General features: G+C 33.6%; 1 long non-coding RNA gene across 1 annotated transcript; it reads left to right on the top strand.

Annotated features, from left to right (window-relative positions):
• The first annotated feature begins 406 nt into the window (after positions 1-406).
• On the top strand, positions 407-2,375 carry LOC113357373. Its single transcript, XR_003363588.1, has 2 exons — positions 407-1,387; positions 1,514-2,375. It is a non-coding gene; the product is annotated as an uncharacterized LOC113357373 (long non-coding RNA).
• Positions 2,376-12,172: the final 9,797 nt, after the last annotated feature.

Genomic DNA, 12,172 nt, shown 5'->3' with positions numbered 1-12,172 from the left:
ACCCTGGGTAGTCACGGGATCGAATGACGATCATCCTATGAAATTCCAAAATTATTTGGAAGAGTTTTGGACCCATACGTGCAATTGCGCAAATTAGGTCAAATAGTGAAAATACGTGGGACCGGCTCCTTGCAAGCCGAAAATACAACCTTGGTCGGTCAAGGTAACATGCTCATGTCGCCAGGGTGTCCGTGTCTCAGTCCTGAGAATTTTGATGCTTTCTTATGTTGATTTGAGCAACATTTTGAGAAAATATGACGAAATCAGGGTTTTGCTGAAACTGAGAAACTTAATGAGATGAAGGAAAATAATTATAAAATAAAGGAATCGTGAAGCGTGGGACCGGATGAGTCCAAGGCATGGCCGGCCAGCCAATGACCACAGTCCCATTGTAAGGACCATCAAGCTCGTCAACGCTATTAGACTGGTCAAATGATGATTTAGACTCTAATAACTCAATTAGTTTGATACAAACGTTAATTAATAGGAATTAATCTAACACCGATTTAGATACGAATCTAGTTCCGTTAGATAGATCTCGAAAAGTTGAGTGGAATAGACTACTCGAACCTATCATTCGGATATTATACGAAGAAGAAATCATATGAGTTGTGTGAAGGGTAAAATGGTCATTTAACACTCGTACTCATCAAGGCAGCCGAGTTATCTTCTGTGAGCACTGAAGGTCTTCCCTTATCTGTTGGTTGGGTGCCTCTGTGATGTGTAGCTGGCCTTATCACCAATACGTGTCAAAGAGAAACCCATTCTCTTTTGTTCCTTCTCTTTATTTTTCTCCTCGTGTCTTCTTTCTTCCTCCTCTTTCTTCTTTTTATCCTTTTGCTTCTCTTCATCGCTCCGACGGTTCTGTGAGATAACTCTGAGGTCGAAATCAAAAAGAAACTTAATGGAAACATTAGGAATCTATTGTTGGTGATGATGCTGATGTTTATCAAGCACGGGAAGAAGCAAATGAAATTGCTTCTCTAAAGTTAAGTTAGGGTTCATGGAAGAAATAGAGGAATTTGATAAATTAGAAGATGGGTTCGATTTTGATGATTCTGATTGTTATTTAAGTTGGATGTTGAATTAATCGAAGGGTTAGGTCGAAACTACAGATTGTATCAAGATTTCAGGTGATGAATTATGTCTCTGTGAATTAGGGTTCTAGATGAATTAGAAGATGAAATCGATATCTTAGGGATAAGATTAAATATGGGTTTTGTGTTCTGAGAACAAAGATGAAGAATTGGGTATTCAATTTGGTGATTGGTTATAGAAAAGAAGAAGTTTAATTAAGAATTAATTTAGGGTTTCAAACGGTTTTGGATTTAGGGTTCATGGATTGAACTACGGTTGGAGAAGAGGAGTTTGAAGTCGACTATTTAAGGTAATTTCTTCTTCTGAATTGTATTGGATTGAATTTCATCTATTTTGAGTTATGGAACTTGAATGAGTGTTATGTATATATTGAATTGAGGTTGTATGGATTAAATTTCTTTTGGATGGTTGATAGTGGCGTTGGGGAACTGGAAAATGATGGTTTTGTTGAACTGAAGTTGAGTGTGCTGAAATGGGAGATGTTATGGTTTGAGTGAATCCTGAAGTGGTATTGCAGGTTAGTGATGAAGCTGCAGATGTATTATGATTTAGGTTGGAGTTAACAGTTGGGTATTGGTGGTGGTAAGCTTGGATTAGTGGATATGTATGTATGAATTTGATGCTGACACAGAGCAGAGTTGGAGATTATTGTTTTTGTTATCTTGGCTGCGGTTGTTGAAGTTTGTTTGTGCAGGCTAAGAATGGAGCCTTGCGCATATCAGAATATTAAATTGGTAAATGTTAAGCTGGGGGTTAGATGAATGTTTAGGATGATATAGGGAGGATAAAATCTGAGATGTAAATGCAGCTGGAGTTGGAGACTGGTATCTGAATTATGGGAATTAGAAGTAATGTTGACAATGATATGATTGAGCTGAGTTAGCTGTGGTGTTGAGCTGAGATGCAGCTGTAAATTATGGAACTGGTGGAGAATGGTTAGAGTGATAAATGTTTGGTTCCAGTTAGGAGTAGCATCAGTGGAGGCTTGATGTTGCAGGTAAACTGAGCTTTCGATAGTGATTAAATTATGAAGTTTATTTAGAAAGAATAATTGAATTTCTTTTGAGTTGTTAAGAATAAGATGTTATGTGACTGAGATATATGAATGAAGATTTGATGAGTGGGTATGGAGTTGAATCTCTCTTGTAAAAGCTTAGAGCTTCAACTGCAGGTAATTAAGCAGTGATTCTGTTTGTAATTTGATTATGAAGTTTATTTAAGAATTTATCAATTGAAGTTGTAATTGAGTTGTGTTATGTGCAAGAACATTAGCCTGAGTTCTTTCAGTTTAGATGACTCATTTAATCTATCTGACTCAGTGTCTGACTGAGTTGAGTGAACCTTGTTGAACCTGAGTTGACTCAGTGATTCCCTATTTGACTCAGTGGACTATTGACCGAGTTAACGTTTGTCCTTTGACTATTGACTAGAAGTTGACTATTACTTGATCGATGACCGTCAGTTTGACCGTTAGAGACTGTTAGTTGACCATTGGGCTAGACCTTATGTTAATGGTCCTCAGATCGTTATATAGAATTGTATGATTATTGTATGAGCCATTTGGCTAGATTCTTAGAATTCTTGTGTGATTAACAGTTAGTCTTATTAACAACGATCGATTCAAAGGACGAACCACTGGATCGTGGATCTTGAGGTAGGCGTGGCTTGTCATCAAAAGAGGTGGGAATACATTTGACTCTTTTGTAACCACTATTGTTTCTTTTAAAAAATTTTATGCTTAACACATTCATGCATTGTCTGTCCGTGCATTCCATGCTTCGTTTAAATTGCATTGTGATAATTCTGTTGATTTTGTGAATCTTTCCACGATTTGGAAATGACTTGTATTGTTTGTTTGTCATATGAATTGTTATGGGAAATGAGAATTTCCACCTGTGGTATATAGGATACGCTCCTTCACATTTATACCTAGAGATTTTATGATATATTGGTCGGCAGTTTGCGAGTTCGGAATTGTCGACATCCATATTTACGATTAGGTGTGGATTTGCGAGTTCGGAATTGCACAACCATATTAGTACATTGTTTGAAGAAGGATTTTGTCCATATACATGTTTTTTTTTATTTGAGTGACTTGGTCACTTTTTAATGCTTGGGAAAACATTATTGTTTTTCAAATCTTGCCTATGGTTACTTAGAGGTTAAATGTTAATTATTCTCACTTTCAGTTTCAAAAACAGATCAGAGTTGCGCAGCGAAAGCTTCGAGGAGTTGACTCTGTTAATTAGCCAACTCCTGTTATGTTTATTATGTTGTTTATTCAATTTGCAAACTAAATGACTATTGTATATGTATCATTTGAGAGAAGTTCTTGTATATATATTTCTGAGCGGGGTTAGTTTTGGGTTAAGTTTTGTAGTAGATTTTTAGTTAATCTCTTAGATTAGTCAGCTGCTAGCTTCAGGGGCGCTACAAAGTTGGTATCAGAGCTCACTATTAGATCTTATATGGGAAACAATAGGATTAACCAGTGTCAGTTAGTGAACTAGATTAGTTTAGAACTGGGTTGGGTTTGAGAGATAAATCTTAATCACTAAAAGCTATCAATAACTAAAAACATTATTTGATTGATTGATTTGTCTGTTTGGTAGTTTGTATATATAATGAAGTAAAATTTGTAGGGTACACAAATAACATTAGCTAATAAGGATTTGAGAATAATTAATCTAAAAAGTATGAACACGTAGACTATTTAATACAATAAATACAGTGAGATTAGTATTATTGATAAATCTTGAAAGTCACATAGAAATTTATTGAGTACGTTGACTTATACGTAGGGTCAACAATTTATAATAACATAAATATTAATAATATTGGTGGGACTTAATAATATTCGTAAGAGTAGTTAGAGTAATACTTCGATCATCAGAGTTAATAATAAATTTTCTAATAGTAACTATAAATGAGTAGAAATAATAATAATAATAATAATTTTGATTAAGTAATGCTAGCATTTCTCGATTAGTTACATATTGAATTTAAGTTAACTAAAATTTCAATAAGCATATCTAACGGATAAAATAATAATTATTATTAAATAGTTATGGAAAATTAATAATGTTCACCTACGGTTAAATTTTGTAAATTAAACTAATGAAAAATTAGAAATATATGCTTTGCGTTTAAACTAGATAAGTTAACATAATGCTTATTAGGCGTTAGACGTAAAAAGATGAGGATATAATATATAAAATAAAGACTCGACTTGTTAATAGTTTTGTATCAAAATTATTTTAATGTAATAGATGATTCAGTAAATCTTTTAGATGAAACAAATATACATGAAATAGCAATAATAGCATCCAGATGCTTAGTATAATATTAGGATTAAAAGAAAATAAATTTGCATGTTAATAGGATCCTTCTTCCTAAATATATTTAATCATCTTTTAAAATGGAAAATTAGTATGATAAACTTAAACTGTTAGAATTTAAATTAGTATTATATTGAGCATAACTTAATCTAAAATCTTATTAACAAATATATAGCGATAAAATAATGATTAGGATTAAAAACCTTTACTAGTATTTATCTAAGATTAAATTTTGCAAAGTTAACTAATAAAAATTAGAAGTATGTGTTTTGTATTTAAACCAGATAGCTTATAAGACTTATTAGATAGGATTAAGAATATGAGGTCATATAATCCACAAAAATAGAGACTAAACTTGTTAATGATCTTATGCCTAGATTATCTTTGGTCCAATAAATGATTCACTAAATCACTAAATTATACGTATGGAGTGATATTTATAGTACTTAAATATTTAGAACAATATTAAACTTAAATGAGAATAAAATTTATTTATGAATAAGTTATTTATTGTTAATACAAAAATCTAAAGACTATCAAGGCATATTAAAATTTTATGTAGACTCAAACTTAAATCAGATTAAATTACCAATGTCAATATTTAACGAAATATAGTATACAAATTCAACTTCAACAAATAAAATCTATTATATGAATCCTTACGTGAATGTAAAATTATTAGATTTGTTGCACTTCAGCTGAAAACGAATCGGGCGAGTTGAGCTCTGCGAATCGGGCGACGAACTCGGTGTTTTGTTTTCTCGTTTTTTTCATCGGATTTTGATTTCTTCTACAATAAATTCAGGTGATTTTCGTTGCTGAATCCAATGATAGGTTTGGTTTTGCTTTTAAGGCTGAGTAACGGATAATTTTTTGGTTGGAAGGGTTGTTTTGTTTCATTTCGGGGGATTTATTCGATCTCTTTTGTTTAAAATGGGATCAGTTTTGAATAACCCTAACTTCAGTTTCTTTTCTGAGAAGATAATCAATAATGGAGCTACAAGTTCAGTACCATCTCTATATATTCCTGATGAGGACATAGATGAGAGTATTGGTGAATGGAATTTTAGTTTAATTGGTAGATTAGATTTTGTTAAATTGAAATTTGCTGCTGCTGAAGAATCTTTGAGGAAACAATGGAAATTAACAGGTGAGTATCAATTCATTCCTCTTGGAAAAGGTTTTTTCATCATCAAATCATCAAATTATGAAATTGTAGATGCTATCATCACTCCATTAGAGAAGCCAAGTGAAGTTGATTCTCAAGAACATGAAAATTCAGGTAAATTTCATTTATTACAAAGTTTAGAGAATGATGATTTTCCTCCCTTGAGTGTAAACAAATTATTAGATGTGGACACTAGTAGTACTTCAGTGATAAACAAGATTAAGGTTGTTACAGACAAGGAGAAAGGAACTCAAGAAGTTGTGAAAAAAGTGGTTAAACCAAAGAACATCAGTTTTATAACAACAAGAAAAAACAATGGAACAAATTTAGTGAAAACGAAAAAAGGTGTGAGGAGTCGTACTACTTCTCAATCTTAACTTTCTATATGAAGACAGTTTTCTTTAATATCAGAGGCTTAAGGAGACCTAGATCCAAAGATAAATTAAGAAGTTTAGTTAAAAAATTTAGTCCTACACTTGTTTGGGTGGTGGAGCCAAAAGTGAAATGGAATTCTAATGACTGCAAAAGTCTTAAACTAAGAGGTATGAATCAAAAATTAATACATAATTCAATAGATGGTATTAAAGGAAATATTTGGCTTTTCTGGAGTGCTTCTATAACTGAACCAAAGGTGATTTCAATAACTAGACAGGTGATTACTGTGAATGTTTGTGGTGTTCTAGTTTCAGGAATTCATGCAGCTTCACTTTCAGTGGATTGAAGAGAATTATGGAATGAATTAATGGTAATAAATTCCATGCATTTACCTTGGATGTTAATTGGGGATTTTAACACAGTCTTAAGTGCAGATGAAAAAATAGGGGGAAGATCTCCTCAAAGAGCATCTATGCAAGATTTCCATGAAGTGATCAATTTTTGTAGTTTAGTTCAAGCTCCAAGTTCAGGTCTACAATTTACGTGGAGTAATAACAGAGCAGGTGTAAAAATAATTGTTTGTACTTTGGATAGGGCTTTGTATAATATCAAGTGGATTGAGAAATATCCTACTTGGTGTTACAAAGTTGGAATAAGAAATATATCTGATCATAGTCCTCTTTTGGGGTCTTGTGTGATGATGCCTAAACCTAAAAATATTCCTTTTAGAGTTTTAAAGATTTGGATGGAGCATGAAGATTTCAAAAGACTAATCAATGAAGTTTGGAATGAAGAATTGCAAGGTAATCCTATTTTTGTTTTTATGAAAAAAATGAAGAATATGAAAGTAAGAATTAAGGAATGGAATTGGAGTGTCTTTGGGGATGTTAGAATCAAATTAGCAGATGCTGAAAAAGAAGTGTTGAATGCTACAATTCTTTCAGACCAAGACCCAAATAATATTTCACTGTTAAACAATATGGTGGTGGCAAGAGGAAAACAAGAGATTTTAACTAGGCAACATCATTCAATATTACAACAGAAGGCAAGAGTGAGTTGGTTAAAAGAAGGTGCAGCTAATACTAGATTCTTTCATACTTCAATCAAGATTAGAAATGCTGCAAATACTATAACTGAACTTGAAGATAAAGATGGATCTATCATAAATGATCAGGCCTTGATTGCAAAATCCCTTGAGAATCATTTTTAGGAGAAATTCAAATTCAAAGAAGTTAACTTCATGGAAGGAATTTTTGATACAATCCCAGAGGTTATAAATGCAGAAGACAATATGATGTTAGAGAGTATTCCTTCAGGCCAGGAAATCAAAGATGCAGTTTTTTCTCTAAATGTTGATAGTGCTCCTGGGCCATATGGCTTTCCAGGTTTTTTCTACAAGTTTGCTTGGGAAATAATTGGAGAAGGTGTTATAAAAGCTGTACAATAATGTTGGAGAAAAGGTTTTATTCCAAGAGGACTCAACTCTAATTTTCTATTCCTATTACCTAAAGTAAAATGTGCTAGAATACCAACTCAATTTAGGCCTATAGGATTGAGTAATTTCAGCTTCAAGATTTTTACAAAGATAATGACATCAAGAATGAATGGGTTGATGGAGAAATTAGTGTCTGAACAACAAGGAGCTTTCATAAAAAACATATGCATTCAGGAACAAATTGTTTTAGCATCTGAAATGATAAATGAATTAGATACCAAGAGGAGAGGTGGGAATGTTGGATTAAAACTGGACATAACACAAGCATATGATTCATTCAGCTGGGAGTTCTTATTTGAAGTTATGGCAAAATTTGGTTTTTCTCAAAAGTACATAAAATGGTTACATCAATTGTTCACTTCAGCTAGAGTTTCTGTCTTAGTGAATGGAGGTCCAGTTGGTTTTTTTGAAGTGAGTAGAGGGTTGAGACAAGGTGACCCATTATCACCAATATTGTTTGTATTAGCTGAGGATGTTCTGAGCAGGAGTTTAAGCAAAATGGTGGAGGAAAATAGGATTGCCCCTATGGTTAACTACAAAGGAGTACACCCTACCCATATTTTATTTGCAGATGATGTTTTTCTTTTCTTCAATGGGCATAGAAGGAATATACAAAAGGTGATGAAATTATTAAGTGATTATCAATCATCCTCAGGCCAAGTAATAAATCAAATGAAGAGCAAGCTCTTTGTAGGAGTAGTAACTGAAGCCAGGAAGTACCAAATAGATAATGAGCTTCAAATGAATCTTTCTTCATTACCAGACAAGTATTTGGGAGTAAATTTGAAACCAGGAGCTGTGAAGTCAAGTACAGTTTGGTGTGTGGTGGAAATGATACAAAACAAACTAACTGGTTGGATTGGGAAGATGTTATCTTTCAAGGACAGACTAACTCTTATCAAATCAATTTTGTGCAGCATTCCCATTTATAACATGTCAGTCTATAAGTGGCCTACAAGTGTAGTGAAAACTTGTGAGAAACTTATAAGAAACTTTCTATGGACAGGGGATCTATATGAGAGAAAATGCATAACTTTAAAGTGGAATGAAACATGTTCACCAATGGAGGAGGGTGGTTTGGGCATAAGGAGAATGGAAGTAATAAACAAGGCTTTACTGATGAAACTAGTATGGAAAATAAAAAAGCTCTGAATTTGAATGGGCAAGATTTATGAGACCAAAGTATATAAAGGCAGATGGTGAATGGATTTCAGGTTACAAGAAGTCTTCAGTATGGCCAGGTTTGAAATGGGTACTAGATGAAGTAAAGTTACATACTAGATGGATCACTGGTTCAGGTGAGCAAATATCAGTATGGAGTGATGCTTGGATAAAAGATAAACCACTTAATGAGATATATGAAGAGGATGAATATATTAGGCAGAACAAAAACATGAAAGTTGCAGAGTTGATTGTTGCTGGTGAGTGGCTGATTCCTTCTAGAATGCTTCAATATTTTCAAGTAGAAGAATTACCTGTTTTATCAAAAACAAAAGATACTAGGATTTGGACTAGAACTATGTCAGGTGATTTCACAGTACACTCAGCTGTTGAATGTATTAGAGAGCATTATCAAAAAGTGACATGGGCAAGACATGTTTGGCATCCTATCCTTCATCCATCAACAACAAGAAATGTATGGAAGATAGTGAGGGGTATCTGCTCAACTGATGAAAAAAGAAAAAGCAAGGGTTTCAGTTTAGCATCAAAGTGCTATATGTGTGGTGTTGATTCTGATAATCTTGAACATATATTATGGTTTTGTAATTTCAGTCAGATAATATGGAAATGGCTAGGTGGAATCTTCTTGTTCTGCAACCCTGGATCATATGAAGATGTTATGAACTTTGCAAAGAATAAAAGTGGAGCTGTAAGGGATATATGGCTAATGGTTGCTTCCATTACAATGATGGAGATATGGTTCTTAAGGAATAGAATTTGCTTTGAAGAAGAGAAAGTAAACTTGGGTAATCTCAAGAGAAGAATAAAACAGTATACAAAAGACTGTGCAGTGAGAATAAAAAGCTATATGTGGGAATGTAGCTATGATTACATGGTCTTTAAAAATTTTGATCTTAAACATCAACCAATAAAGCATCAAAGAATTATTGAAGTGAGTTTCTTCTTACCTGCAAGAGATCATATTCTTATATGTTGTGACGGGTCATCTAGGGGCAATCCAGGTGCAGCAGGGTATGGTTTTGTGTGCAGAGATGAAATGGGAGGTTGTATATATGCTGAAGCTACTGGTCTGGGAATTGCAACTAATTACATTGCAGAATTAATGGCTATTACAGGTGCAGCTGAATGGGATATACAGAACAACAAACTTAATGTATGTTTTAACTCTGATTCTAAAGCAGCAGTGAGTGCATACATATCAGGAAGGCTGCCTTGGTTCATGCAGGTAAGATGGAAGAGTTTAAAGGAACTATTGCATAATATCAAGTTTTTACATAGCTTGAGAGAAGTGAATTTCTCTGCTGACTCCATGGCAAAGAAGGGTGCAGGATTGGTGAGAGGGGAGAAGATCATTTTCAACTCAAAACCAAGTTTCATCCCATCTTTGGAATCACCTGAGCAAATCTACTATAGGTTTGGCTAGAAATTTTTTGTTATGTTTTTTACAGTTGGGCTTCAGTTTTGAGTTTGGCTTATTTTTTCCTTTGAGTTTTTTTTCATTTTATTGGGCCTTGGTGGCTCTTTTTGATGTAAACTCTTTAGTTGGTTGTATTGGGCCATAATAAGTAATAAAATGGTTTTGATTGAGCAAAAAAACGTGAATGTAAAATTATATTTAGAAGGTTAAGCCTTAGTGTATCAACTAGACTAGTAATTTAAGAATAATGAAAATGATAATATAATTAAGACCATAATTTTTGATAAGATAAACAAATAATTACTATAAAATTAAGAGTTATTGTAAATGTCATTCGGATAATAATTACTGGATCGTAACAGCAAAAATGTAATTTTTATTAATAGTACAATTTAGGGATTACTTAGCAATAATATAAATTTAAAGAAATAATGTTATTTTATTTTATTTTTTTGAAACTGAAAAGAAGATATATTGAAATTAAGAGTTTACATAATTTGCCCCCTCAGTTAGGATATCATGAATCTTAGAATGAGGAGACATAAACCAAACTCTATTAAGTTTTTCTACTCTGGCTACTTTTGACAATATGTCAGCAATCTTATTTTTCTCCTTCTGCACATACTCTAAGTGCCAGGAACCGAAATGATGAAAGAAAATTTTGATTTCTCTAATTAGATTATGTAGTCTCCAATCTGTGCTGAAGGCATTCTTGTTGACAGCTTCAACTACTAGCTTTGAGTCCATCTGAAAGTAAACATCCTGCAAGTCCATTTCTTTTGCCCACTTCACTGCTTCTCATAAACCCTTGCACTTTGCATACTCCGGACTCCAGGATTCAGCTAGGTAGATACTTTTTGATCGTTTGTGATGACCTGCAAAATTTTGAACAATAAGTCCAATGCCACCTGAATTATTAAGATGAGAAGCATCACAATTAATAGCTAAAGCTCCATTTGGAGGAGGAGACCAATGCAGATTATGTCTAATTTGCCTATTGGGATTGACATGCCTTTTCCTAGACATTTCTGTAAATTCGGAAAGAGATTTCCTGCAGTTATAAATGATTAAATCTGGGGAGACAGTAATTCCTTTGAAGATCTTATCACATCTTATGGACCAAATGCACCAAACAACAATTGTAATTCTGCAGATATGATCTTCCTTGATGTGACCCTTGAATAGACTGTCAAAAAAGGTGCATATCCAATCATCAAGGATGATGTTGCTAGGAGAATGAATACCCAGCACTTCAAATGAAACCAGTTTAACCAGAGAGCAACCAAGAATGCAGTGAGAGGGGGTTTCTAAATGCTGATTGCAGAAAGTGCAGCTGTAATCTCCATTGTGAATTGTATAGTACAGTTTATCTCTGGTGGGCAGGAATTCCTTAACACATTTCCATAAGAATTGGTTAACTCTTGGTAGAAGTGGCAGTTTCCATAACCTTTTGAAAATACTCTTCATTCTAGGGCAAGTCTTAGTATTTAAGTTGCTTTCTTCATACATCTTCTTGTAAGCATACTTTACTGAAAATTGACCATTTTTCTCCAGAAGCCAAACCATTTTATCCTCATAGTTGATAAAGAAATCCATTTTTAGAATTAAGCTGACTGTGGAGTCTTCAAAAAGAGAAGATATTAACACTTGATTCCAACCTACAGAGTCTGTAGAGAAAAGCTGGTGTACAAACTTGAAATCCACTGCAGTAGAGACACCTGACTTGGGAATTGGTGGATCTGCAAGACCTTGCACCCAGTTATGATTCCAAATAAGTAATTTTTGGCAATTTCCAATGCTTCAGAAACTATGTTTTTTGATGAAATCTAATTCAGAACTTATGCTTGTCCAGGACCAAGTGGGGGAAGAATTCTTTTTAAAATTGAAGTAATCACCATCAGGGAAGTATTTAGCTGCCAATGATTTTGAATAAATAGATGTATGGTCATTGCATAGCCTCCATGCTGATTTTGCAAGTAGGGCTCTATTAAACAAATGTAGATCTCTGAAACCTAAACCTCCATCTTCTTTAGGAACATTCACAGCTTTCCAGGTTATGATTTTTTTTATCTTTAATTGAGTTCTTCTTTCTCCAAAAT

The sequence above is a fragment of the Papaver somniferum genome, chromosome 3 (genome assembly GCF_003573695.1).
Source record: "Papaver somniferum cultivar HN1 chromosome 3, ASM357369v1, whole genome shotgun sequence".
In the NCBI taxonomy this organism is placed as follows: Eukaryota; Viridiplantae; Streptophyta; class Magnoliopsida; order Ranunculales; family Papaveraceae; genus Papaver; species Papaver somniferum.
Note: the sequence above shows the minus strand (reverse complement) of the source record. Positions and strands in the feature narration are given on the sequence as shown.